We start from the raw sequence: 26,970 nt of genomic DNA on the forward strand, positions 1-26,970 counted from the left end.
TGCATTGCTGCTTCGAATCGCGGCACAAGAACTCTCCTTATCCTGCGGGGACTGCGCCACCACCGGAACTGACATCTCACGCAGCTTCCGCTGCGGGGGCTTGAAATTTTCCTCGCGCCTGTAAAGCAACAAAAAAAAAAAAGAAGAAAAAGACTCGATTCGCCGGGGATCGAACATAATAGGTTGCATGGTAAAACTAATATTTGCCAGCGGATGCATGGCTCGGCGTGCGGGACACACACGCGAGCGAGTAACGATGATGTAGGAGGGAGGGGGATAGGACGGCGAGTCGAATCACGCGGAATCAAAGAAGAGAATAGAGTGTGGAGTATATATAGGAGAAGAGTGGATTTTTCGAGCAAACTTTTACCGCTACTGCACTCTCGACGTGCATGCATGCATACATTGGCCATGCAATTATCCCGCGGAACTGCAGCGCAGAGCAGTCTCGCGAGCCCTCCTCCTCTCTCCTTTCCCGTTACCGCGCGATTATCGCGCGGCGATCCCTCCGCATTCCGTCCATGGAAATTATCGCTCTGTATATATACGTATAGCGATGCACCGCGCGCGGCCACTACGCGATTCTTCACCGCGCCGCACCGCACCGGCGAAGCATCCGATTGCCTGCAAACGTACGTGCATTTCCTCCCATGCAGAGCGAAAACCAACTTTCATCTATATGGCACGCTCTCTTACGGGTTTTCATTGATTATATCTCCAATAATATTGAGCATTATATTCCCATGAAATCTGGCTAAAATGCAGAAGGATTTGGAGGTTGTACGTGCATGTACATATAGCGATGAGTTTATTTCACCAATAAACTGGAGCATTGCGTATTTTGTGAAATCAAGCGAAAGCTCTCTGCTGTACGTTTTCCCCCGATAAACTCTATATATTAAACATATACGATTAATCTTGAAGAATCGCGAGCTTTCGTCGATCCGTTCGTCCCATACGGAGATCCTGATGGTCAATATCCGCGCGGCGCTTTTATCTCTCGGCCCTTACCTCTGTCGCAGCTCGGCTCGAAGACGGAAGGGTCGAATTACGCACTTGCGGACGCGCGTCGTACGCACAGCGTCGAGATATATTCTACGAGTAAAGTGAAAGAACGGGGGGAGGAGGCGAGACGAGGTAAAATAGAGCTAGGTATACGCGCGGCCGGGGCAGTTTATATAATTATCAGGGAAATGTGGCGCGCAGCGTGCCGATACGTATTCCACTCTGGATTCTTGAAAATTCTCACGCGAGCGGCGAACGATACGACGAGGTCCTTTTCATCGTGCGGTGCAACGTGCGGCGAGCATCAGGAAAACTATAGTTTTGCCGCGGAAAATCCGTCGAGTGCGCGAACGCGCCCTCGCATCCGCGACGCGAAGATGGCATTGCGGTAAAAAAGCCAGGGAGCATTCACTTTCACAAAGGATTATCCGCTTTTACGGCCACGACGCCTCTCGGGACGCATTAGCGACACGTATACCCCAGCTACCTCCTCCCTATGACAGTCCTGCTGCTACACACGTACAAGTAGGGGGGATGAGGGAGAAGTGCATGGTGCGAGTGTGTGTGTCGCGCGCGCGCGCGCGCTGCGCGTTCGAGGACCAGAGAGCGAAATAAAGCGAGAAACGTTGTCGAGAAAAAAGCACGGGACAATACATACGCGTGTGTGCATGTGTATAAAGCAGAAAAGAAAGGGGATGAACTCGTAGACGTTAAAGCATGGGAGAAAAATAAAAGTGCGCGTGCGTGGCAGAGAAGAGAAGGTGTTAAAACGGTACAGAGAGTGCATATATATATATATATACAGTGGCCGAGAGTCTCGCGCTAAATAAGCCAGGGTAATGCAACGCGTTCGCGACAGGACGAGAGCCATCCGGAAAGGAACGATAAGTATGTACGCTGTGCGTGTGTGTGTGTGTGTGTGTGTACTAGTAGACGACGGTGGAGAGATATAGATACATGTATACAAGTGGAGAAATATTGCGTTCGACTGACCGACCACTGGAAATAATTAACTAACTGCGAAAGCTTCGAGAGAGTATGGCTGACCGAACCGGATTGGATTATCAAATTAACTTTAAAAGCGTTGCTCGCTGGATCGAGATAAGCCATCACTCCCCCCTCTCACGTTTTTAATGATTTCACGTCTAGGCATTGGCTTTCTCACCGCCAATTTTTCCTTCTTCTCTGCTCCGCTCGTTTTTCCAATCCGTCCCCCACCCTCCACTCTCTCTCTCTCTCTCTCTCTCTCTCTCACCTCTAATGAAGAATTCCCATTTAAGCTCGCACCATCTCCAATTGCCAAATGAAATTCGCCGTCTAGCACGGCCTCGTCAGCTTGTTAGTCCGGTTCGATGGAAAAACTCAGCCAAAGTTTTTATCGCTCGATTCAAAACCTATATGTGTGTATGGCGTGTGTGGTGGACGCTTTGCAAGTTTTCAACTGCTTCGAATGTATCGAAACACGCGAGTGTACCGTTTATTGTCCCATACCACTCGAATCTATTTTCACGCGAAACTCTCGATACCCCAATCTATAGTGTGTATATACATGTACATGTACATATAAACAGATTGAATATGGAGAGATTTCTGATAAGCTCGAAAAGCGAGATTGAATAAGCGATTCGAGAGCCAATTGCTATATACATAAATATATATATATATATAGGAGGAAATTTGAATTCTCTCAGAAGTTGTGCTTGGCTAGGACTGTGAATTATTAGAGAAATTTGCATCTTTTTTTTCCCCTGGGGAAAAATGTCTTAATTGCGCTACTGCTGTTCGCCCAGCGACTTCCCTTCACTCGCTATATACATATATATATAGAGAGAGAGAGAGAGAGAGAGAGAAATCCTTTCTTCTCAATTAGGATTTCATGTATGAAAGTGGTAGTGGGGAAAACGGTGTAGCATCGTCGTCATTGGGATTGCCGGCTTGTTAGAAATTAAGGAAAGCTATAGAGAGGGGGGGGGGGGGGGGGGGGGGGAAGTTGGAAAGTTTTCAATATTATCGGATTCGACTGAAGAATCGTGGCTCTTTTTAATTAAAATGCTGCTTGGTCGTGGTATCCTCTTTCTCTCTCTCTCTCTCTCTCTCTCTCTCTCTCTGGATACGGTAAAGGGGTCGCTTGTAGCATTTGGCAAATGAAATTTCATGGCGAATCCGTTTTAAAGGATCTCTGGTACGTTGAAACAGCACTAGCACTAGCAGCAGCAGCACGCTGTGGTGTCGTCCTGAATTCCGGGCGGCGATATTATTATCATTATGAAAACGATATCGTCCAGCGTGGTTTAGTCCCGTTCTCGTTGCAGCGAGAGCGAGTGAGGGAGGAGAGAGTGTGCAGAAGCCACAAATAGTTGGCCATTGTAATATCGACAGCGAGACTCTTGTGGTACTTGCTTTCCTAATACGCAATGATATTTCCTTTATACATATGAATATATACATATAGCTGTATCCCATTCGTAATTTTATCCTATACTGTCCTATCGTTTCGTACCAAATAATACGATCGATGTACTTTACTCTATCGCCCTGTATAACAGGTGTGCTGTATACATGTACAGAGGGGAGAACTTTTTTTTTTATTCTCTCGCGAAGAAAAAAAAATCCATAATAGATATACCGTTGATTGGTGTGTATTATCGAGATGGTACGGTATAGGTTACGCGTATATATAATGTACAGACAGAGAGTCGTAGTAGCGTGGTTGATAAAAAATTTCTCTCGGTAGGTGGGGGGGGGGATCGATCGTGACATCAATTCTGCAGAGAAAGAGTTGGCAAGGTACGCAACTATTTGGTGTATCGATCTCGTTGGAGTACTTATAGCTGCCAAATAGACGAGGAGCACTCACTGTCAAAGAGAAAATTGCTCGCTCTGGCCAAGGATGGACGACCACTTGCCGGTGCATGTGCAAATAGCTACACTTGCCGCATGCGGAGGAGCGGCAGACCAACCACACCTGCACTGCCTGCCTGGCCGTTGGCTACCGCGCGGTGTTCGCCGAGCCTAATGCAGCGCCCAAATCGATAGAGAGAGAGAGAGAGAGAGCTGCTTCGGCTTTATTCGCCTGTCAGGAGCAGCGAATAGCTCACATTATAACAACACTATCGATAATACTATCGGATAGTGTTGTCTCGTGCCACGAGAAAGCCCGAAACACACATCTGCCTCGTAACACCTGTATATATATAGCGGTTGTGTGTGCGCGGGGAATCGGCAATTCTCCTGCCTGGAGGCTGGAGCTGAGGCCAGCGCATCGCACAGCTTGGACGAAATTTCATCTCTGCCTGTGCGCGCGCTCGTAAGAGAGCACTCGACTGCCGACCGAGCGCTCAAAATGTTTCCGATAAATCGCTTACGGCACATCCAATAATTTATCATGAATTTTTGCCCGAAAACCAGACCGATACACTCGCCGTTTTCCGTAAATTGCCGAAAAATCGCGAGGTACCGCGACTTATGCTCTATGCATATATACATGGTTATAGATGCAGCGGCAGCAGCGCTTGCTTATTCGCTTAGAATCCGCTACTAGGCGGCTACCACACTCTCATAGTCCTTTCTCGCGCGAGCGATCCAAGCGCATTCGTGCATTATATATATATATATATATATTAGGCTGGTCGTTAAAAAGAATGTTTTTGACTGATTCCCAAAAACCACTAGTATTTGATGAGAAACTACAGTGGTTGAAATCTGTCGCCTGACACAAATGATGGAAACACGTGCCTCATTGCGATCAAAAATATAAATTTCGAAGAATTTTACAGTTTTTCGCTGATAACTCATTAAATATTCGATTCTATGAAAAGATGCATATAACCTTTTCTCTGCAGAATTAAATTCTACATAATAAAGGTTCTATACATTTTTCTTCTAGAATGCATACTAATCGAGATATTTCTGAAAAATCGATCCTCTTGTTCGTTTATACACATTATATTGATATGTTTATATGAATAATTATTTTTAGTTTACCGTATAATTAACATATTTTATTAAATTAATAGAAATAAAATGTGTAACTACAGCGAAATAAGAATAACTACTCATATGAGCATATGTCAATATAATGCATGTGTATAAACGAAAAAGAGGATCGATTTTTCAGCAATATCTCCATTAGTATGCATTCTAGAAGAAAAATGTATAGAACCTTTATTATGTAGAATTTAATTCTGCAGAGAAAAGGTTATATGCATCTTTTCATAGAATCGAATATTTAATGAGTTATCAGCGGAAAACTGTAAAATTCTTCGAAAATTATATTTGATCGCAATGAGGCACGTGTTTCCATCATTTGTCAGGCCACAGGTTTCAACCACTCTAATTTCTCATCAAATACTAGTGTTTTTTAAGGATCCGTCAAAAAATTTTTTTTTTAACGACCACCCTAATATATATATATATATACAAAGCGGAGATGCGCGCCAAGGCACACCATACACCGATGTGTACCTAAACATATCAGTTGCGCTTATACTACCCCACAAAACACGTTTCGTGTACAGTGTAGTGTACTTTGACGTTTGGCGCAATAACTGATAGGTTATGGTTGCGGTGGTGTGCTTAAATCGCTTTAATAATTCAAAGAAAGAATTGGCTTTTGGAAATTTACAAATCACAAAATTTTCTCCAATTGAATTTCTTCGTATAGTGTTTGCAAAAATATTTGATTCCAGAGAAGCTAAATAGAATAATTAAAGGAGGTTGAAAATAAGCCGTTTTTTGCCTAGCGGATATAAAAGCAAAACTAGACGCGGTTTCTTACAGTATTTTTATCGTACAGTCGGATAATAAAACTCGCTTTACCTTATCAAGTAATAGGTAAAGTATACAAGGAAATTGAAGAAAAGAGTAGCAGGACCCGGAGCTATATAGTCGACTGTACATCGCGCAAGAGTATAAATTGGCGAAAAGTCGTGCGCAGCCAGGCAAGAGGATCGAGCTGCACAGTCTTGCAAATCTCTGCAGCGTGTAACACCGTTGATGGACGTTGCTCGCTGATAAAAGAAAATCGAGAGGAGCTCAAGTACGGGACAAGTTTAGCGCGGGAGATGTCGTTGCAAGAGTCCCGTACGGCCGTCGGTATAGGAGGAAGGGGGGTTATCGTACTCGCGAAATCATCGCTTTCGTATTGCAACAATTGCACGGTATGTATATACTAGATAGAACTGAGTGGGGAGACACGCTGTCACGGTGATTCGGAGAGAGAGAGAGAGAGAGAGAGAGAGAGAGAGAGAGAGAGAAGAGAGGCAAATTTTTCAAGGTTCCGTGCAACAGCTCGGCTCTGCAGCGCTTGCTTGGCCTCTGCCAAAGTATATATGATACGCGCGTCCTCGGAGATTAGCATATAGGTATATGTGTGTGTGTGTTTGCGTTGCGTGCATGGGAATGAAAGTCGAATCTTGGGGGGATTTCCGTGAATTAGAGGTGCGTTAAAATTTAATTACTTTTCTCGGTGGTTGCTTGGAGCGGCCTGCGCGGCGCGGCTTTCTCTCCCTCTTTTTTCTTCCTTCTCTTTCCTTCCAAATAGATCCTACGGCCGCGCCGAGTCTGTATAAGTAACAAAGTTGAAATATATATAAAAGCTGCCACTCTCGTACGCGTAAACTTTTCTTTAATGAAGGCTATAGACTATATCGATGAGGCTGCGTTACATACCGACGAGAGAGAGAGAGAGAGAGAGAGAGGATGGAACGCGGAATGGCTGCTGGGTCAAGAATGTCGTAAGCTGCGGCTAAATTCTTCGCGGAAACTTTCCTTGCTTCTGCTCGCTTCTTGGACGGACGGACGTTAAAGCCCATGTATGCACGCACAAACCGAGTCTCGATATTTTAGGGTCAGGACTGATTATCTACGTTATTTATGGCTTTAGGAAAAAATTACTCGCCTCGCTCGCTCTCTATCCCTCAATATTCATCTGCCACTTTGTCCCTTCTTCCCTCCTTCTCTTCCCAGCTTATAACCATCAACCGTAAAATCCATCGCACTTGTTACAAACCAGTTGCGTGGGATACTTTCCCACTTTCACTATATGTATATATATATATATATATAGTGTGCGCACCATACCGATCGTCGATCGCCGCAAAATAATTGGAAATTGCATGCGCGTTGATTCGACAAAAGAGCAACTTTACGACTAGATAAATTCCCTAGGGTTTTTCTTCTCTCTCTCTCTCTCCTCTCTCTTTTCAGGAGAATTGGGTGGCGCGTAACCACGGGACCATGTCACTTTATGCTAATTTCAACAATTAATTCTACATTTTATCCTGAAATTCACGAGACTTCCACGAAGGGAAACTATTACAGTCTGGTTTTACGAGTCATTAAAAGAAATAAAATAGAATGGGGGGGGGGGGGGGGGAGGGAATGTAGTGGTATAAGGTGGGACGAGAGGAGAGGAGCGATGAGATCTTTGCGCCTTAACGCGATGATTCGTTCGGCTTGTTGATTAAGGCTAATGATTCCGTGAAGAATTAATGATTGTCCTCCCCTCCCCCCCCCCCCTCCCCACTCATCCGGCTGTAGCTGTGCGCGACCTTCGCACTTTTAACGCGCCCTTAACGTCGTTTAGCAGGTTCACCTTCTTCCCGCTAATTAACGCAGTAACCTATACCGTATACTCCAACATATATATATACACGAGTAGTGTACTGTATATATACTGATGCACACACACGGAGTTCTCCGGAATATTCAACATAAATTTTCATGCAAAAGAGGAACGTAACCTTCTCGTTGTCATCATCCAGCTGGGTAGAAAGGAATTTTCAAGGAAGAAACGGGAGTATTATGAATTTTGGAAAGCTGGCAACTCGCGGCTAACGTTATTCTAATATTTTATACATATATTATTATGGAAAGGGTGGAAAGAGAAGGGAGGGGAAGGGGGGGGGAGGATTTTAGCATTTTCTTGCAGGCTGGCTGAAAGGAGCTAGCCCAGCCCGAGTCTCTCTCTCTCCCTCTCTCTCGGCGAAGCTATAGAGGGTAGGTAGTTGATTTTAGGAATTAATGTAGAGAGAGAGAGAGAGAGAGAGAGAGCTGAAGGGGGGTTGGACCGTTAAAGGAGGAAACTGGTCCGTTACGCTTGCTCCGTGTGTATGTATGGTACACGTATGTGTTTTGCCTTGGTAGAGGATAAGGATTGGTCTAACGGTACCGATCGGTTTCACTAATAAACGGGCAGATAAAGCTTGTAGTTACAAGCGGCCCGGCTCCTAGATCGCGCGCAAATGCACTTTCCTGCATACATATATATATATATATATATATATAGTCGCGCGCGGCGTCCGGCCCTAATAGATGGACGTATACAGTAAAACCTTGAATTCCCTCGGACTCTTCATGGCCAAACGATCGTTTAACATTCTGTCGAGATCCTCCGATAAAGCCAGAGATGGAGAATGATAGGATTAAAATTCCAGCGCGGTATATATACGTGTATTTATTGGTGGGAATTAATGGAAGCGTGTAATGGCATTAATAGAGTCCAATATAGTAAGATGTTTCCAATTGGCGAATCAAATTTGTTTCTATACATGGCGCAAGCGCGCGCCCCCCTTATACCGTTAAATTGCTCCTTTTCTTCCCGTATTATACGACTTTATATCAGTGCATACTTTTCGAGAGGGCTTCGACTTATTAATAAATTGCTTTTCGCTGCTTTCCGGCGCTTTAGCGTTTGTTGCCTTTATTCGGTATTTCTGGGATAAAGCGGCCCCTGCCTTGCTGAAAAATTTATTAGCGAGTAATGGACTCGAGTGCTGCTGTCGAAGAGTAGTCGCTCTGCTGCCCGAGGGGATGCATGAATATATCGACGATTTTTCGTGGCTTCGCGACCTTCCTCCTCCACCTCCTCCTTATTATTATTATTATACTGTGGTATTCCTTTAATCATTATTGTTATTATTATTAGGGGGAAAATGGTAAAGCGGCCGAAGAGCACCACGGTGGAGAAAAAGTTTCAAGCTCTCCCCCCCCCCCCATTAGTCCTCGTCCTCCTCGCAGAGCGTACAGCGTCGTCGCAGCCGCGCCGCACCGTCGTCGGCATAGCGGCTAATGGTCGACGCTTTTAAACGATATTACACGGGCATGTAAAGTGCTTTAAGTACCACCTCATAACCGCGTCCTTAGTACCATAAAGTATACCACTTTACTTACATATCAAATAATTCCCAGGCCGGCATAGATGAATTCCATCAAAGATCCCGTCAAACAAACTTGATCCTATACCGTGAACGCTACATTCCCTCCCATTAACCATTCCCCTTTCCACCCCTTACCCCCTCTCTCTCTCTCTCTCTCTCTCTCACTCTATTCATAATTTGCCAACCTTTTGAATAATTAATCATTCCCCTTGTTCAAATTTCAAGAAGCTCGACCGAATTCAAGAGAAACTTTCCGCCAGCATCTCAAACTCTCTCTCTCTCTCTCTCTCTCTCTCTCTCTCTCTCATTATATATATATATATATACATACATGTCTGTTTTTTCCCAAGATTTCTGGATAATTTCTTGTGAATGAAAATGAGATTATTGTGCATGGGGAATTTGGTTGTGTGGTACATGTGGGTGCATGGTTGACACGAGTCGCGCGGCGACTGTAAGAGAGAGAGAGAGAGAGAGAGAGAGGTTCTCCGAAAGGAGGTAGAATTACATTTTTGATAAGGGAGGGAGATAGCGACGAAGCGTAAGATATCTCACGTGGGAGCGTTGAGCGTTGATCGCATTTGCACAAGTACACACTCCTCGGCATACGAAACGCTCATTTTTGCACACGCGCCTGCCTGCCTGCATCGACTGCATCTCTATATCCATGCATGCATGCACCTTTCGTTCGATATCGATCGACAAATACCATCGTTTCCTCATTTCCTCGCCTTTGCCTCCCTCCCACACTCCTAATTTCCACACTAAGAAGCAACAACATGCTTGCACGGTCGCTTAACCGTTCCTATACAATTGCGGAATAAAAAACACACTGCTCGCGCGCGCGTCCAGTCGCACCAATTTGCGAGAGAGAGAGAGAGAGAGAGAGAGAGAGAGAAAAGTGTGGAAAAATGTAAATTCAATCGTTGCTTCGTCGATAATAGCAATCATCCGAACAAAATGTTTTCCATCCTAAGGAAAATCCAAGAATCTTGTTAATTAACTCAAACTCATCTTGTCCTTGCATGATCCTATAGTTCTAAGAAGGGGGAGGAGCTATACACGCAGCAGAGACTTTTCAGAATTTTATTGTGTATACGAAAATATTGTCGAGCTTCTTTGGTTAGAGCAGCTGGATTTAATAGTTTTCTGCGAAACGGTTGCTTCCCGAAAGGTAAAGAAAACTGCAGAGCACAATAATAAACTTGACTCTCGTCGAGTGACAAGGTGACCTCTTGAATGTCCAAAAATGACAAGACACTCTCTCCGGCTCTGCATATATTAATTAAATTCAATGTAGGATAGCATACGCTATTTTCTCTCGTTGTCTATATAGCTGCATTAATATATTTGGCACCGTGTGTGTGTGTCCGCGCGCGCGCGCGCGCGCACGCACGCGTACGCAGGGTCGTCAAAGGGCTAGAGCAAACAGATTAGTCTCGCTGCAGAGTGGAAATTCTTTGGATGTATTCGCTAAAAGAATTATTCGTGAAACGCGCGCGCGCGTGCGGTGGGATAGCGCGAGAGACAAAGGGAACCTGCGGCCTGCGGCTGCCCGGTGTATAGTCTGTGACATATACGCGTATGTACGTAGTAGCTGTATAGGGAGACGAGGTGAAGAGAAGAAAGGGAGGGGGTTAAAGAGGAAAGAAAGACCCGGGTCCCGACTAGGCTTAATAAAAGCTGTTTCACAGAGTTTTATAGACACGCGGACCGATTCCTATAGATATACCTATCGACGTCGGGACCCTGCCGCTTCCTCCTTTCGATGTTCCATACCTTTCCCCCTGTGTAGTAGTACATACTATCCTCCAAAGAGTTTTAATAGCACGATACGCGTACACAACGATGCAGTGACCGTAATTCAAGCTTTCCTTATGTCGTTGCGATGCTTTTCCCACAGCATCGGCGCATCGACTCTTCTCGTATAGAAAGCATTGCATTGTGGCAGAGCTTTGTACCTCGCTACCGCTCGCGAATAAAAATCACAGTCGACTATATCTATATAGAAACGTAGATACAACGACCAATTACCAATTGAAACATTCTCGTGATTACACGAAACATTGGCCAAATTATGGTTTAATAATGGGATTCGTGTCGAGATTCGATTGGTTTGTTTTTGTTTATCTTGTTTGGGCAAATGTTTACCATTGTCTACTACAAGATTCCTGACTAATAAGGGGGGACTTTTGTTAGAGCTGCAGGGAAAAAGGGGGAAATGGCAGAATCTAATCAAAGCCCGAAGAAACTCTCTGCTATTCCCACTTAAGACACTCGCTGCTAGTGGTAATTTGCATTTAAATTCGTAGGAGAGCTTCAACGTACCTGTTGTAATTGTTTTGCCAAGCGTAGGAAGCAAAAGACACGGGGGGGGGGGGGGGGGGGAGATGGAATAAGCCAAGCAGCGCGGTGCTTGCTTGCTTTTTATCGGGGTGCAGCGGACGATAAAAAAAAATATTCTTACTGTGCCGAGAGATAATCTTCCGTTTGCTCCTCATCGGGATGTGAGAAATTTCTATTAGGTCGAAAGAAATGTTTGCGTACGCGTGCTGCAGCTTCCAGTCGAGTATAAAGAGCGCGTACGTATGACGTGTGTATGCGCATGTTTATTAAGGAGGAGGTCTCATCCGCGGTTTCGGTCGATCGGAAGGATATATCCTCCAGAAAGAATTTGTCATTTTTTCGTCTCTCTTATGCTGCTGGAACGTTTGAAAAAGCAGGATAGTGCGCGCGCGCGCGCGCGCGTGCGAGGTTGGACGCGCTGGCTGGCCCAACAGCCGGTGGACGATTCTCAAAGTGGTGGGGGGCTGCTCTACCCGGTATAGGGGCCACGGGCGTTACGCGCGCGTTCGGCTTAAATTCGCGGACGGTGCGCCGCGCGCGCGCGCTTTATCGGTAGCCCGGCCACACGTATGTACATACATACGCTATACAGGTACAGATATAATAAGTGGGCAGCGAGACATGCGCAGAAGGTATACGCTCGCCAGTTGTTGGCCAAAGGCCGAAACTATTTCTGGGTCATCTGCAGGCCCCCGTAATCCCGATAATCGGAAGATCATTCCCCGCATATACCGATAATTATAAGCATCTTGATCTCGATGCCAAAAATTTTACCCTCCGCGCGCACCGCAACGTGTATACCGTGCACCTTCATCAATATCCTATATTTTCGCGTTAATTATACAACGCCCCAGTTCTTTTGTTTTCTTTCTTTCTTTGCAGCCTTGCCGCGCCGCACCGCGCGCCGGTACGCGCAACTCGGAAATTTTCCAACTATTTAATCGCGTATCCGCGAAGCATTAATTTTGCGAATCATCGACGGTAACGAGCAGAGGAAATATTATCGACTCATTAATGTTTCGTGGTGCTGCGCGAAGCAAAAGCTCGTTCGAGCGCAATTTCCCGCAAAATCACAAAATGCGCAAATTAATAAAATACAATATATTGCTCTTAATTTTCTTGAAAATAAACGTCGAATCGATATTAACGAGTGAACGTGGTTTGGGGGGAGGGGGTGAGTGCCTGTTCTTGACAAACCGCGCGCGCGGATATATATACAAACGAAACGTCATTCGGTTATTTGATAGTCAATTAAGCCAAAATGGAAAAAGTACTGTGTGCGTGCTCCAGCAGCACTGCACCGATGTATTTGTTGAAACATTTACGTAATTTCTCGGATAAACGCGAGGATTTTATTATAAAATGTCGACATGGGTAGGGCGCGCGCGGGCCGCGCTTAAAAGCGCGTTCGAGCATCGATTACTGGGCCCACATTAGGGCACACAAAATGGCAGTGTTTGGACGAATCGCGTAATGAGCTGACGCATATATATATATATATATATATGCATGCGTATACGGTAGGCGCTAGATGCTCTGCGTTACAAATTATATCACAAGCTCCGATAATAATAATTGTCATTTCAACGGAACAATAATAATGCCAGAGAGGCAAAAGATTTCTTTAGCCCCGCGTGCCCCGCGTGTTCGACAAAGTGCGCGGGCCGGGAAGGAGATGCAGTGCGAGGAGTACGAGTATATTAGCCCGGAGAGAGAGAGAGAGAGAGAGTATTTCAATATTCTAATTAAAACTGTGATAACGTTGATATTCCACGCCAGTGGCTCTCAAAGCGAGCGAGAATTTCTCTAAATTGGTTATGAAAGCTCTGCAGTACAAAACATTTACGCCAAAGAAGAGAATGAACTTGGGGAGAAATCAGCTAAATATTATCCGTTGCTGCGCGCGGCAGAAGCACGTGTATATAGAAAAGAGTGGAGGAACGTGCTTTCTCTGTGTGTGTGTGTGTGTGTGCGCGCGCGCTGACGGGACTCTCATAGTTGTCTCTTAATATTATTTCCACGTAGCGGCGACTGTCCTTTGTTGCGCAGCGTGGTCAAAAGTTGTATTCTTCATTGTTATATTCAGCTAGATCTCTGCAGCGAAAGTGCTGCTTTCTTCGCTCTATATAGCAACATTGGTGCGCGGCATGAAGAAACTAAAGCTTGATAAAGGTTAGGTAAGGGGGAGGGGAGTAAAGTGCAGTGGAAGCAGCGCGCGAAAGCTTTTCCGCATATGCGAAAGGAGAATTCTAGCCGAGCGATTCATTATAATTCTCAGCCGGCAAAATCCACGAAATAAAATTAATCGCAGCTTATACCGCGCGGCGGATAATATTGTATACACATATATATACTCTATATAGATGATGGATTCTCTCCCCCCCCCCCCCCCCCCCCCCCCCCCCATGGCGTTTTGCCTAAAATGCGTTCCACATACGCGCGCGCGCATAATATCGAGCGGTTTACCAGGGGGATCGGGATAAATGGTGCATGGGGGCAGGCGAGGGGAGGTAGAGGAGGTCGTGCTTCTCGTTTCACGGGCGAGAATCCCGTTGGTCAGCGTCAGTCCCGGAATCCCGATATTCTCCCATTGCCAGTATATATATATATATATATGAATATTTCATCATTGGATCGCGAGCTGTAGGATCCCGCAGGAGATGAGTTCCGGGCGTGCCTCCGACGCCCTTTCCACGGATTTTCTTCTCCATTTTTTTCCTACCATTTTCGAAAGCGAGCGAGCGCGACACCGAAATGATCGTGGTAATTTGTTTTTGCCATGCACACGCGCGCGACGATGCGGCGGAAGCGGTTCTCTCTGTATATAGCGTGTGTATGCGGCTGTATATAGGTAGGTGGGAGGAAGACGTAAGAGGGAGGCATTAAAGAAAGAAGCGCGCGAGTTTACCCTGGCTCTTCGAAGGGAGGGGAGGGTTAAGAAAATTTCACTGGCGGTATTTGACATGGTCTTAAGGCCATTCCTCATTTCGGAATACCACGAATCGTAGAAATATTTTATCCTCCCATTCCTGACGTACCCTTAACCGCGTCCATTCCACACAAAAGCCGCCGCCACCGCCGCCGCCGCCGCCGCCGCCGCCGACGCCGCCTTCTTCCTCTTCCATTTGCATACAACCTTTTTGCGTGCGTGTGCTGGAAAAGCATCTCGGGAGAAAATTTCCCATAGGAACGGTATCAAGTTTTATATACGTGGCACGGATTGCATGGGACGACGCGTCGCGTTGGATTGGGAAGGAGAGGAGGACTGGCTGTACTGTGTGTGCGTATACGTATCGCGAGTAACTCGCTCTCGGTGATACGTGTCTGCGTGTGTGTCTAATCTTTCCTCGAGATCCCATTAAGAGTTACTCGAGGAGAGAGAGAGAGAGAGAGAGAAGCGTGGAATAAAATATTTTGCAGAAACACCTCTCTTAATTCGACCTTTCAATTTGACTTTCAAAAAGTAAAATCCTTTGTAGGAAAATGCTCCTTTTCATAGCTCTCTCGCGGCCTCGCACACGGACAAACAGGGAGAAAGAGTTTTTTCGACTTTGTCAGGTCTTTTTGTTAGTGGGTGATTCAGAGCTATGAAAAGAGAATTTACGAATAAAATGGGTTGAAATAAAGAAAAGGGCGGAAGGCTATTTGCCAAGCGACGTGCAGGGTTTTACATATTAACTGGATATCTGCATGGAGTAAGCAAACATGGAATATAGATGCGCTGGTCGCAGGTCGCCGAGCGCTTATTCCTGCCACGCATAAAACGATGCAAAGCCGAGGCTAACGTAGCGCGATTCAATTTGATTAACTCGCTTCTCGGCTCGCACGCGCGCGCGCGCGCGCTCTCACTGCCATCGCCATCGCCTTATCCCCCGTGTTATGTCTCCTTCTTGCCTCTTGGTGCACCCTGCATACCTGCCCCCGTTCCTACACTAATCGAAAATAATATACCAGAGCAAAGAAATTTTAATCCCTTCGCTAGCGAGCGAGCTAATGCCGATGCAGCTGCCAAAGCCCTCCCCGCCCGCGCATGTGTGCGTGTAACTCGACACTTGTTAAAAAACTTGCTTACCGAGTAAATGAACTCGTCCACTTTTTTATCCACCACACGCCCAGATCTGTAAAAACAAACAAGAAACAAATCCTTTATATATATATATATATACATATATAAATACAAAACATATACGATTAATTACAAGAGTCAAACTGGCAATTAATTCGCGGTAATCGTTATTCACCAATTGCTCGTATAATCGCTCTTACAACACGATTAATACTGCCGAGTGCGGGAGTATTTAAAGCGGGCAAATTTTAATTTACTTTCATCCGAATTATGCCGCTAGCCAAGCACTCGATATTTGATTGTTCGCGTTCAAACGGATGTATATCGATATGATATACGGCTATAATCATATATATATATATATAGAATAATAAAGGTAAACTGCAGGAGGATGCTTTTTTGCAGTTTTCCAGTGGGGCGAGAATAGCGGCGCGTCGGAGGGATTTGGCCATTTCTCGGGCCAGGATTAGCATAAATTCATATTGCATTTGCAAGAGACAAAGCTGCACAATTGTCTCTCCTATATACGAGAATCTAAGGCTTTCTCCACCGCGTGCACACAACAACCAATTATTTCGCCACATTTTTCTCCTACAGACTAATATACACATGAGATACTGCAGTCTGTATAGGAAAATACTCTTATATATACTCGGCGCGCGTGCACGTGGGAAATATATATATATATATATGTATATTTTAACCATCTCCTTGTGCAGGCGCAGTCAATGACTATGGGAGAGGCGAGACTGGAATGGCGACGGAGCCAAGTTTATTATGTTGCCAGGTTAATTGGTCGATCGAGTCGGGGAGAAAAAAGCTGAGAGCCAGTGCATCCTCCTGCTCGCCGCTATACATATCTATATATACATATGTATGGGGGGTATGCTGCAACTGCGAGACGATATGCCTGGTAAAGGCTCGCTCCGTTCGCCTCGTCGGACTATACATTCGTAGCAGCGCGACGAGTCTCCGATTCAGTCGAGCGACCCCGTTTTCTTCCAGAGACCCTACTTAACCTGGAAATCGTCTTGATCGTTCGGCTCGTAGACACGCTCTTCTCGCTTAGCCGCAATTGCGACCTTTCGATCTTTCCTCACCAGCAGCAACCGCAACGAACCGTCGCAAAATTACCCAAATACTCCATTGCCAACCTTTCTATAACGAACGAACGCCCTCGCGATACATTCTTTTTCTTTGCTATACGCGTATTATCTATATATACGAGAGGGAGAGAGAGAGAGAGAGAAAGAGAGAGAATTGCCATTTTCATTAAAATTCAATCCGGGCCGTTGCGATATCGCCTCTGTATAGTCTCATCGCGGTGTATAACGTTGGGTGCAGTCTGTCTGCGTACGGAGAGAGAGAGAGAGCCATCTCATCCGACCGAGGTAGATCGTTATCGTCGATGGTGGTGAACAATATCATCGAAAGCAAATTCATAGCTCGTGGGAAAGGAATTCGAGAGAGGGGGTACACCGTTGCGCTGCTGCACCGTACTTGAGAGAGAGAGAGAGAGAGAGAGAGAGAGGGAGAAGATGAAGAAGAGGCAGAAACATTGGTGGCATCGCGCCAACGATCGATTGCTGCCGTCGTCGTCGTCGTCGTCGTCGTCGTGGCCGTCGTCGCCGTTGGTCCACACGCTAGCAGAGAGCTCTGGAGACTCGACGCGCGCTTCGCTCCTCCTCTACCTCTCTTTAGAGAAGCGGAACGCCACCACCAGCAACTCCAACAAAAGTAGGAAAGAGTAAGCAAACAGTCAACAAGAACCGAGAAAGAAGGAAATGATAAACTCTTATCAAGCTGCGTGCCAAGGGAAATAAGTATGGTATAGAGATGTACTTATAAATATATATATATATATGTGTGTGTGTGTGTGTGTTTGTGTGCTGCTGCACGATTTCGTATAGAAAAAAAGTGGAGAGATCGGTGAAGCGTAAATGAAGGGAGAAAAAGAAGGAAGAAAAAGTTGAAGGGTTTGAATAATTAAGAAGAGGAAGAATCGAAGGGGGGAGGGGGGAATTTGTGACGAGCCGAGGTGACGAACGGTTTTCGTCGAGGGATAAAGAGTGGAGGGGGCGATGGTGGTAAGAGGAGTTTAACGGAAACGGGGGGACAAAGTTTCGAGTGGGGGAAAAGTGATAAAGTTGAGCCGGATAGGGGGCAAGGGGGCGTGGTATATAGAGCTGCGCTGGGATTCAAGAAGAGAGCGAGAAAGAAATGATAAAAGTCCTCTCCTCTCTCCGCGCTTTCTGCTGGCAAGCTTAACTCTTTTTTACCGAATTTCACTCTCTCTCTCTCTCTCTCCTCTCCTCTGCAGCATTTACCCCTCTCTCTCTCAGTCACGGCCTGCTTTATGTAAATACCTCCCTTCGATCTCGCGGAAACTTTCGTAGCTCGATGCGAGAAATATTGACAAACCCGTCAACGATCGTGCTCCATGCAAAATGCATCCGAATGATTTCACCCTGAGAGAGAGAGAGAGAGAGAGAGAGAGATTTTTTAGAGCACGTCTAGCACAACTTTGGAGGGAGAATAAAAATCAGGAGAGAGCCCGACCGAGCTAAATCTCCATCTTATGCTTTTCACGTCTCTCCCTCTCTCTCTCTCTCTCTTCCTCTTCCGTGGCTTGGCCTACAACTCTATATTTTAGATTATATACCCACAAGAATAAGACTTGGGACCCAATAACACACCGAGCCGCTCTTTCTTTTTATACTCCTCTTGATACACCCCATGTATACCTATATAGTATCATGTACACCTTACGAAACTATACATATATATGTATATATACATGTCCTAATGGTTTCCTCTCTCGCGAGAGACGGCGGCGTGTTCGAGAGGCCGAACAATGACGGGATTTTGTATTAGGAGAGGGGGAGGGTAGTGGTGCCAGTGCAGCGTTCTCTCGAGTAGACTAGTTTTTCCATCGAGTGACTCTGCAGTGTGTGACGAGAGAGAGAGAGAGAGAGAGAGAGAGAGAGAGAGAGAGAGAGACTGACAAACTGAAGACGCTGACACGTGAAAAGTCTCTCTCCTGAGTAGTGGCGCGCGAGTTTACTTGACCCTTATATCATCCCCTGTAAAGAAGATTCTCAGTGCACTCGCATTTAAAGCTAGAAACAACACGCGCGCTATTTCTTTCTTGCCACGGAGTAGTAGTATTGCTATACTTGCGCGTGCATAAAGAGAATTTTCTTGGAGAGTCAGGCAGGCAGGCAGGCACAGGAGGAAGAAAGTGTGTGTTTGGCGGCAAAGAAAAACGCTTAATGCTCTGGGTACTACGAGTACGTTTCGAAAAGTCTGATTTAATAATCGCGAAAGCACCCGGAGAATTGCACTTTTGCCCAACGACTTTCGCTCTATGTGTATACATTTATATATGTATATCAAACTGCATTAGGCTATGTTTACGTAGCAGTTTGCGAGAGAGAGAGAGAGAGAGAGAGAGAGAGAGAGAGAGTTAGCCAAAGGACGAAAAATTGTCGGGGAAGAACGAGCCTATGCTCTCCGCTCGTTCACAAGCTTGCCGGTGGATCTAATTAATTAAAGCAAATATTTGCATTTGAAACTGCTAGTTTCATTTATTTGGCCAGCCAGTCAAACGAATATTTGTGCCTTAATTAAGAGATTCTTCGATGGGGGAGGAGGAGACTGGTGCATCATTTCATCTTACTTGGACGAGTGTTTGCGTTGTCAAGGAGCTGTACAGAGAGAGAGAGAGAGAGAGAGAGAGAGAGAGAGAGAGAGAGAGAGAGAGAAATAATGGACACTTGATAGCAAAAGTTTGGTAGTTTCTCAGTAGCAAAGCTAGGTTAGCAAGTTTTCCAAGGATGCTCTATAGACACTTTCGTATAGTTTCAAAAGCAAATTCGACCGATTTAAAAAATGTCACAGAGAGTATATAATGCGTAACGCGATGGAAAAGCTGAAGCGAAAGATTTAACTCTGACAGTATTGTCAAAGCTGCTGCGTGGCGGTGCGATTTTCATCATCGCGATGCTACACACACAAACCACCGTTATAACCGGTGATAACGATTTTCCAGGAAGAGAGAGTGGGGTATTAGCGTGTCCATGATATCTCGCAGGATTGAATTTTAATGGAAATGGCAACTGAGCGACTTTTCGTTTCTGCAGCCACGGGCATTGCAGCAGAAAACGTAACGTAACGCTCTCTCTCTCTCTCTCTCCCTCTCTCCCTACTCATGATAATCGTACGAGAGGAGGAACTCGCGCGCGAGAGAGCGAGGAAAGGCTAGGATATATCTCAGCCAATCGGAATCTTTCCCGACGATTGTTTATTCGCTCCCTATCCTTTTTAATTCCCTCCCCCTCCCTCGGCTGCCTCTTTTCCCGGCCCCCCGACTCTACCCTAGCTTCCAGCAATTACCGGTGGAATTGAAAACGGGGGAAAACCGCGTGAAAATTCGATCGCTTCTGTGTGTTTCATCCCCCCTACTGTCCCTGGTAGACTCTCTCTCTCTCTCCCTCTGTACTATACGTCCCGGTCGAAAATCGTTGTCCTCGTTTTGTCTCGGTCCGCCCATTTCTCGTTTCACGACTGAACGATGTCAACCGTGAAGTACAGTGCTCATTAGTCGACTATGAGGCTTGGCACAGGATTTTTAATGGCTCCGCCAGTGTAAAATCCGAGAAACGAAAAACAGGCCAGGCCAGGCCAGAGAAAAGCAGTCACCGCGACAAGTCGAATTTCTCCCCAGCGATGAATATTTTCCGAGCGTTCGCGGTTGAATTTTTTAGCGAGCAGTCGCCCCTACCGCGCTCTCTGCGCACGGAAATCATTGGGATCAGCGAAGAACGCTTCGCTATACATATATATATATATATATATAGAAAAAAGAAAAAAGCTGTATATACAATGTATCCACGATACATCGAAGAAAAAAAATGAAAAGAGCCTACTGTGTCGCGGGGATGGATTATTGAGGAGTCGATCGTCCGTGCATAGTTGGGAGGTTCTCCTTGACCCTCTCACCCCCTTAGCTTCCGCAAGAGGGAAAGCAACGAGTCACGTGGCCGAGTTTTTTTTTCTATCAAGAGCCATGCATGCACACACACACACACACACACACTGACGTAGAAGGAAGTCTATTGGTGTGGCGCTGCTTCAAGACGGATGCGATAAGGATCGAACGATGTTAAATTTGCAAGGACGCGAGAGCGAGGCGTACGGCCCTTTGAAAAGCAGCGAAAGCGTTGACCCACCTACGCCCCCCTCCTCCCCCCTGATCCTACCACGGCGTCGGCGCCGGTGCTCGTCGCTCGCGAGACCAATCCAGTCCGATATCGTTTTTGATCCATTATAGCGGTGCGCGACGGGCGCCAGATTCATAAATAATCATAACGTCATGAATAAGTGCAATGGCTGCTGAGAGACGGCATCGACACACGCGTACCGTCAAAGCAACATATATATATATATATATCGGTGTTAATTAAACCGGGCAAATAAACGAATCGAATTGCATTAAAGTGAATATCGTGCGAAATTCAGAGAGAGAGAGAGAGAGAGAGCGGCGGGCAGCAGGCGCGGCAGGAAATTAGACGCGAATTCGCATGGAATCTGCGGTATTCCAAGCTAATCTACGAATTTTCCATGAAAGAGCAAACAGCCGACTATTCTGATTCGATTGAAAGGTTCGACCAAGCGCGGCGGGGGTTCGTCTGCTGTGTGTGGTGTGTGTGCACGGTGGTTGTGCACGAGGACGGGAAAAGGCTCGACCGAACGAACGCGAGCGAGGATAAAAAGTAAGCACGGCAGCAGCAGAGCAGTTTTTACGGCCAGCCGTGTTTGTGCCGGCTTTAAAACGACGTACGAAAAATAAGGCAACGAGAAGACGAAGAGGGCTGGGATAAGAGTATCGCGCATTATCGCGAGAGCTCATAATGGTAGCAATTCGGTGTGCCACCTCTCTAAAGCGTAATTTGCATAAGCAAATAATAGTGTTTGCATAACGAAATGCGACACGGTAATTTCGGCCACTCGCTGGACTCGGCTGAGCTGCAGCCTCGAAAAAACCGGAAGGAGAAGTAGGTATACATATATATATATATATATATATATATTGCAGTGGCATGCGTCCGAGCGAGGGAGAGGGAAATGAATAGGCTATATATACAGAGAGTATATAGTCAGAGCCGTGGCCCCCATCGAACGAAGGCGAAGCTTTTTCTACGTATACATATATATATATATATATATATATATAGAGAGAGAGAGAGAGAGAGAAGCTTAATTCGGTGCACGCGAGCGGTTACTATGACGAGTTTTGATTAAAGTACGGGATCGCGCAGATTGGCTTTGTACGTTTGCATTTAATGAGAGGCCGAACAATATCCCCTGCGCACAGAGCAGCCTGCAGTTTTATACGATGGGCATTAACGATATTTAAGAGAGCCACTCGAAGGGGTTGAGCCTCTCGGTAGGAAGGAGCCCGAGGGTTCCCCTCCCTTCCAACCCTCAACCAGCTGTTCCATCCAATCCTTCGTGTCACGTGGCTACGGCCAATATAAAAGGGAGCGGAACGCCAAAAAGCAAAAACCTCCTACCCTCCTCTATACCTACTATATACTCATCCCCTCTCTATACATGTATACGCAAATCTATATATGTACGCGTACGGCTTAACCGTGAAAGTTTGTCCGAATAAAAGAAGAAATTTCACCGATTATCTCTCTCTCTCTCTCTCTCTCTCTCGTTACCGCATATAAACTCTCGTAGGAAAATGCTGGAGTATACGAGAAGCGGTGCTCGAGCCTCGAGGGGATCCTTCGATTTATATATATATATATATATATAGGCATGCTCGATCGGTAAGGAAGCCCACCGAAAAGACTATCGATAATGCAGGGGCGGGGGATGAATGTTTCGTGCCCCGAGATCCGTCCTATATACTACATCTATATAGGTATATTGGGGGAGACGCGCGATGAAACGTTGATGCTCTTGGATATTCCAGGACTTGAACTGGAAATGTTAACGATTGAACGACGAGTCGTGTAGAGGGAGGGAGGGGGTGGTGGTGGTGGGTGACACGAGTACCGGCTGCCGCCACCAACGCTAGCAGAGACGGCCATTGGTTCTTTTGCCCTCCCTCTTATACAACAAGGTTACACAAAAGTGCTTTTGAATTATGTGAAACCAAAGCGAGAGAGTCCTGTGTGTGTGGTGTGTGGCGTGGGCAGGCCGTGCGTTAAGAGGCATCTCGCGAGTGCAGCAACGGGGAAAAGGCAAAAAGAGGCTGAAAGGAACAGAGTTTCACCTTTGAAAGACTACTCTCCCTCGTCAATTCTTTTCTCCCGCACCATCTCTCCCTTTTTTTATTCCTCTGGATCGGGAAACTTTGCTTTTCGACCATTCTAACCGAGTGGGGCTTCGAGTCTCCTATTTCTCAACCTGTTGAGTTTCCGCTTACAAGACGAACAATGTGCTACTCCGTACCTGCTCGCCCTAATAAGGAGATTCGAGCAGTAGAAGCACTTGAAAGCGCGCGGGGCACGCGTCTTTTAAATTTAATGCACTTCACCATCCAACTCTCTCTCTCTCTCTCTCTTTCTCTCTCCGCGCCGATAGCTCGCTCCTTGCGCAACATCGAGATTCGATTAAAGATTGGCGCCCCGTGTGATATAAATTACTTCCGATTAAAATTGGCGAGAGCTCCTCCAACGAAATACGTGTCGACAAATTTAAGAGATCTCTTCGGCAACGAATGGGAAAAAGAACGGAAATGAGGAAAATCCTTAAGCTCGCGCGCTATATATATATATACAGTATGTGTATGGAGTAACAGAGGAGGTGGAATGGACAAGAGTGTTGGCGCCTCCCACAGCTTCGATAACAAAGAGGACTCATCGTACTTAATTCAGCTGCACACATTAAAATAATCCTTAGTGACGTTTATGGCCGGGCGGCCGGGGCCTGCGGCTATTTTGACAAATATCCCAAGTTTTCGTTTTGAAAAAGGACAACTGCACTTGGGCTTATCTTGTTGCCTTATCTCGGGGAAATGGCCCATTATGTGCCGTCGAGTTTCAATGCTGACCATATGTACACACATATACATGGAAGGCGCGAGGTATTTTTGTATTTGTAGAAAAGACGTTCGACTTGCTCGGTGGAACGTGACGCGACGTTCGGCACACTGCAGCCTTCGGAGGGTGCACGGAGGGGGGGGGGGGGGGGGGGGATACTTTTTAGACTCCTAAGTGGCTCTGAAAGCTTTTCCCTCGTTCGCCGCGCGCGCCCGCGTCTTCCCCTGCAGATAAAAACAAGAAACTTGCGCCCGGCAATTGGAGAATTTCATTAAGTCGTAATAACAAAGATTGCCATTTAATTGGATTATCGCCGTCGATATAAATTACTCGTTCGATTAAAATCAGTCCGGCCGAATGGCGCGCAACGGGGTATCGAAAACTTTCTCCATGGCAAAAACTATGTCTCTCTCGCTGTCTCAATCACCATTTTTTCCATTTTTTCCTTCTTCCTCCCCCCTAGCATCGCAATCTCTAAGAAACTCGGGGAGAAACTGCGGTTGCGTGCGTCACAAACGAATCATCCCGATATTCAATCCGACGATTTTACATCTATATATATATATATATATATATATATATGTACAAATTACCTCGTATACATGTATAGTTAATCCACTTAAATCTATCGACTTTTTCCTCCACTGCAACGCGCGTGATTTTATTCCATCAGCAATCGTCGCTCTTTTTTTTTCCTCCCTTTTTCTTTTTTTCATCGATCGCTCACTCTCTTTCCCCAAGTTTATAAAAGTCTCGCGATTATACATGCCCTTAATAGTGGTTTCTTGAAATACACCTGTTTCTTGGATATTCATTCTTCTCCATTTATATATAGACTGTACATACTCTAGATACGGAGCAAATGAATTTATATTCTATAAGAAAGGAAAGCGTTGTTCGTTAAATTACGACTGACGAGAAAGTCGACCCGGCTAATTGCGTTCGTTTAACGAGAAACCGAGTGGATATATTTCTATAATAGTATCGATAATCTATAATGACGTTGAAAACAAATAGATGGACTCGCCATCCATCTGCTCTATATATATATATATAGGTTTATCCCGAGGATACACGCAGCAGGAAGAGGTGTAGTACTACGTGAGCTCTCTGTAAATAATAGTACAAGTCTGGAAAAGTTGGCCAATAATGAAATTTCATCCGACCCCCCCTCCCCTCCCTCCCCCGATATATATATATATATATATATAGGTTTCCCATTCCTAATCTTGTACTTTTGTATTATTGCAGTAATCGGCTTACTTTTCTCGTCTTCCGATCGGATCATTGCTGCAACGGCAGCCAGGTAGAATAGAGAAGAGCCTTTAATCGGTGCTTTTGCCGATAAGAAGACAAACTTGCCGGCTAACGGTCGAGAATTCCATTAACCGTTTCTGAAAATCTTCTCTAATAACCGCTCATTCGTAGGAGGCGCCAACGCAACTCTATCGTAATTTTCAGCGATTAAAAAACTTTCCTAATAAAAGGCCGGGCTAAATGTGGCAAACGTTCCGGCGTGTATCGATAACGCGATTCCTCGCCGAGTGAAACATATATTACATGCATATAGGATCATGATTTCATTCTTGCAGGGGTTCCACACATCTGTCTCTGCAACATGTAGCCAAAGATAAGGGAGAAGGGACACTCTCTCTCTCTCTCTCTCTCTCCCTCTGCAATCGATAGTCATTTTCCCGAGATAATGACACATTGACGTTCGAGGGATGAGGCGGTGGTTGGTTTGGGTCAGTAGTGATAACGACGAGATAAATATAGAGGAAGAAGGGTGTGCGGGGAGATGACTTAACTAATAGGCAGTTTAACATCCTCCCGCGGATAATCGGCTTAGGTTTTTGCGCGATCGGAGAGGGGTTCTCCTGGTTGCTCGGGAATCTCTCCGGATCCCCGATGATGGCTTTTAGGGGTGAATCGTTTTGTGCAGGTGCGGGAGGAGTGGGGAGGGGGGGGGGGGCGGGGGGATATAATTTCGGTGTGCGATAAACAGTGAAAGTTGGGGAGAGCGGTAACAGTTGAAGAATTTCATTAGAGCGTCTGGTGGTATATCGCGCTCTGCTTGGTTCGAGGTCAAGAAGTTACGGGAGGGTGTTGGAGATGCCAGTTTTATCGCGATGAGTCGCTCGTTCGTAGTATAGGAAGAAGACTCGGGTAATGCCCCCCCCCCCCCCCTCCCCAACTCCGCTCCCTACCCCGAGACCCATTAAGCAACGCTCCATCTTTTATTACAGCGCGTTTACGACAAAGCAAGGCAGCCTTGCCATTTTTACGAGCAACTTTTTATCCAAATAAATCCGATCTATCGCGGTCTCTCGACGCTCGCGGCCGCGCGCGGCATACCAACGCGTTGCTGCCCCGCAAAACAACCACCTGCATCTCTATAAAACTCGCCAATGATTATCGAAAATAAAAGTGGCTTATTCGAGGGAATCCCAAGGTTCTATGATTTTTCCAAGCTCCGCGCCAATCCCCCGATCTACGTCCCTTTACATGCAATGCGCCCGCACATGCAGCCTTTGTTCCTTCTTCTTCAGCAACGCTCCACTTTCTGCGTGTATACATGTGTTTCTCTGTATATATATATATATATACGGAATGTACGGCTTTGTTTTTCATGGCGCATAAAGCGCGAGAGTGCGGCGAGGCCGGCCGGCTCGTATGTACATACAACGCCGCGCGTGTGATTCGATATTGACAAATGTTGAAGCGATCGCGCGAACACGAGGGAGACGCGAAGAGAGAATTAAGGTCGTAAGTGCGCATGTACATACGTCCAGTGCAAGTTTTTCTTTCCTCGAGGCGAGGCGCGGTCGCGCACTGCACTGGCGCAACTTCTTGGGGGATTTTCGTAGGGAGAGAAAACGGATGATGATCGAATGATAGAAATTCGTAGCAAGTGGAAGGAGGCGGGAGGGAGTTACAAGAGTGTGCACACGTAAATGCATTATCGTCCGAGATTGGGGCCGCGGACAGAATGATGGATGTGGCGCATTAGCGTCGAGCCAAACGGCCAGTTGGCGTTAAAAGCGGTCAGAAGGCCGACCTAATCGCGCCAGCACCGTATATTCCCGCTCGCTCTCGGCCCCAGCTCCTATATAGTTGAGAGAGTATTACGTATATATGGGACGTACACAGCGACACGCAGTCTCCAGGCTGCAAGCAACCCACAAAGGATCTATCTCTCGCTACCGCTTACTTCCACCTACTTCACCCGGCCTCAACCTCCACCTTCCATCATCTATAGTATAATATGCATATAGGTACATACACCGACGCACACACACTGTATAAAACATCTTAAAGCTGGATTCATTTCGGGCAA

At 46.0% G+C, this 26,970-nt stretch overlaps 1 protein-coding gene across 7 annotated transcripts in view; it reads right to left on the minus strand.

The window, feature by feature from the left end:
* The window catches only part of LOC136784595 (uncharacterized), a 150,159-nt gene that overhangs the window by 21,896 nt on the left and 101,293 nt on the right, over positions 1–26,970 (minus strand). For 6 of the 7 annotated variants that reach the window (XM_066745357.1, XM_066745358.1, XM_066745352.1 and 3 more), the window contains one exon: positions 15,583–15,628. The exons of the other annotated variant lie outside the window; for it this stretch is intronic. The gene's annotated coding sequence lies outside the window, so the exon portion shown is untranslated. The remainder of the gene's footprint in view (positions 1–15,582; positions 15,629–26,970) is intronic. 7 annotated transcript variants of the gene reach the window in all.

This window comes from Prorops nasuta, unplaced genomic scaffold (genome assembly GCF_024137725.1).
Source record: "Prorops nasuta isolate Cenicafe-Biocafe unplaced genomic scaffold, Cenicafe_Pnas_1.2 PNAS00061, whole genome shotgun sequence".
NCBI classification, from domain to species: Eukaryota; Metazoa; Arthropoda; class Insecta; order Hymenoptera; family Bethylidae; genus Prorops; species Prorops nasuta.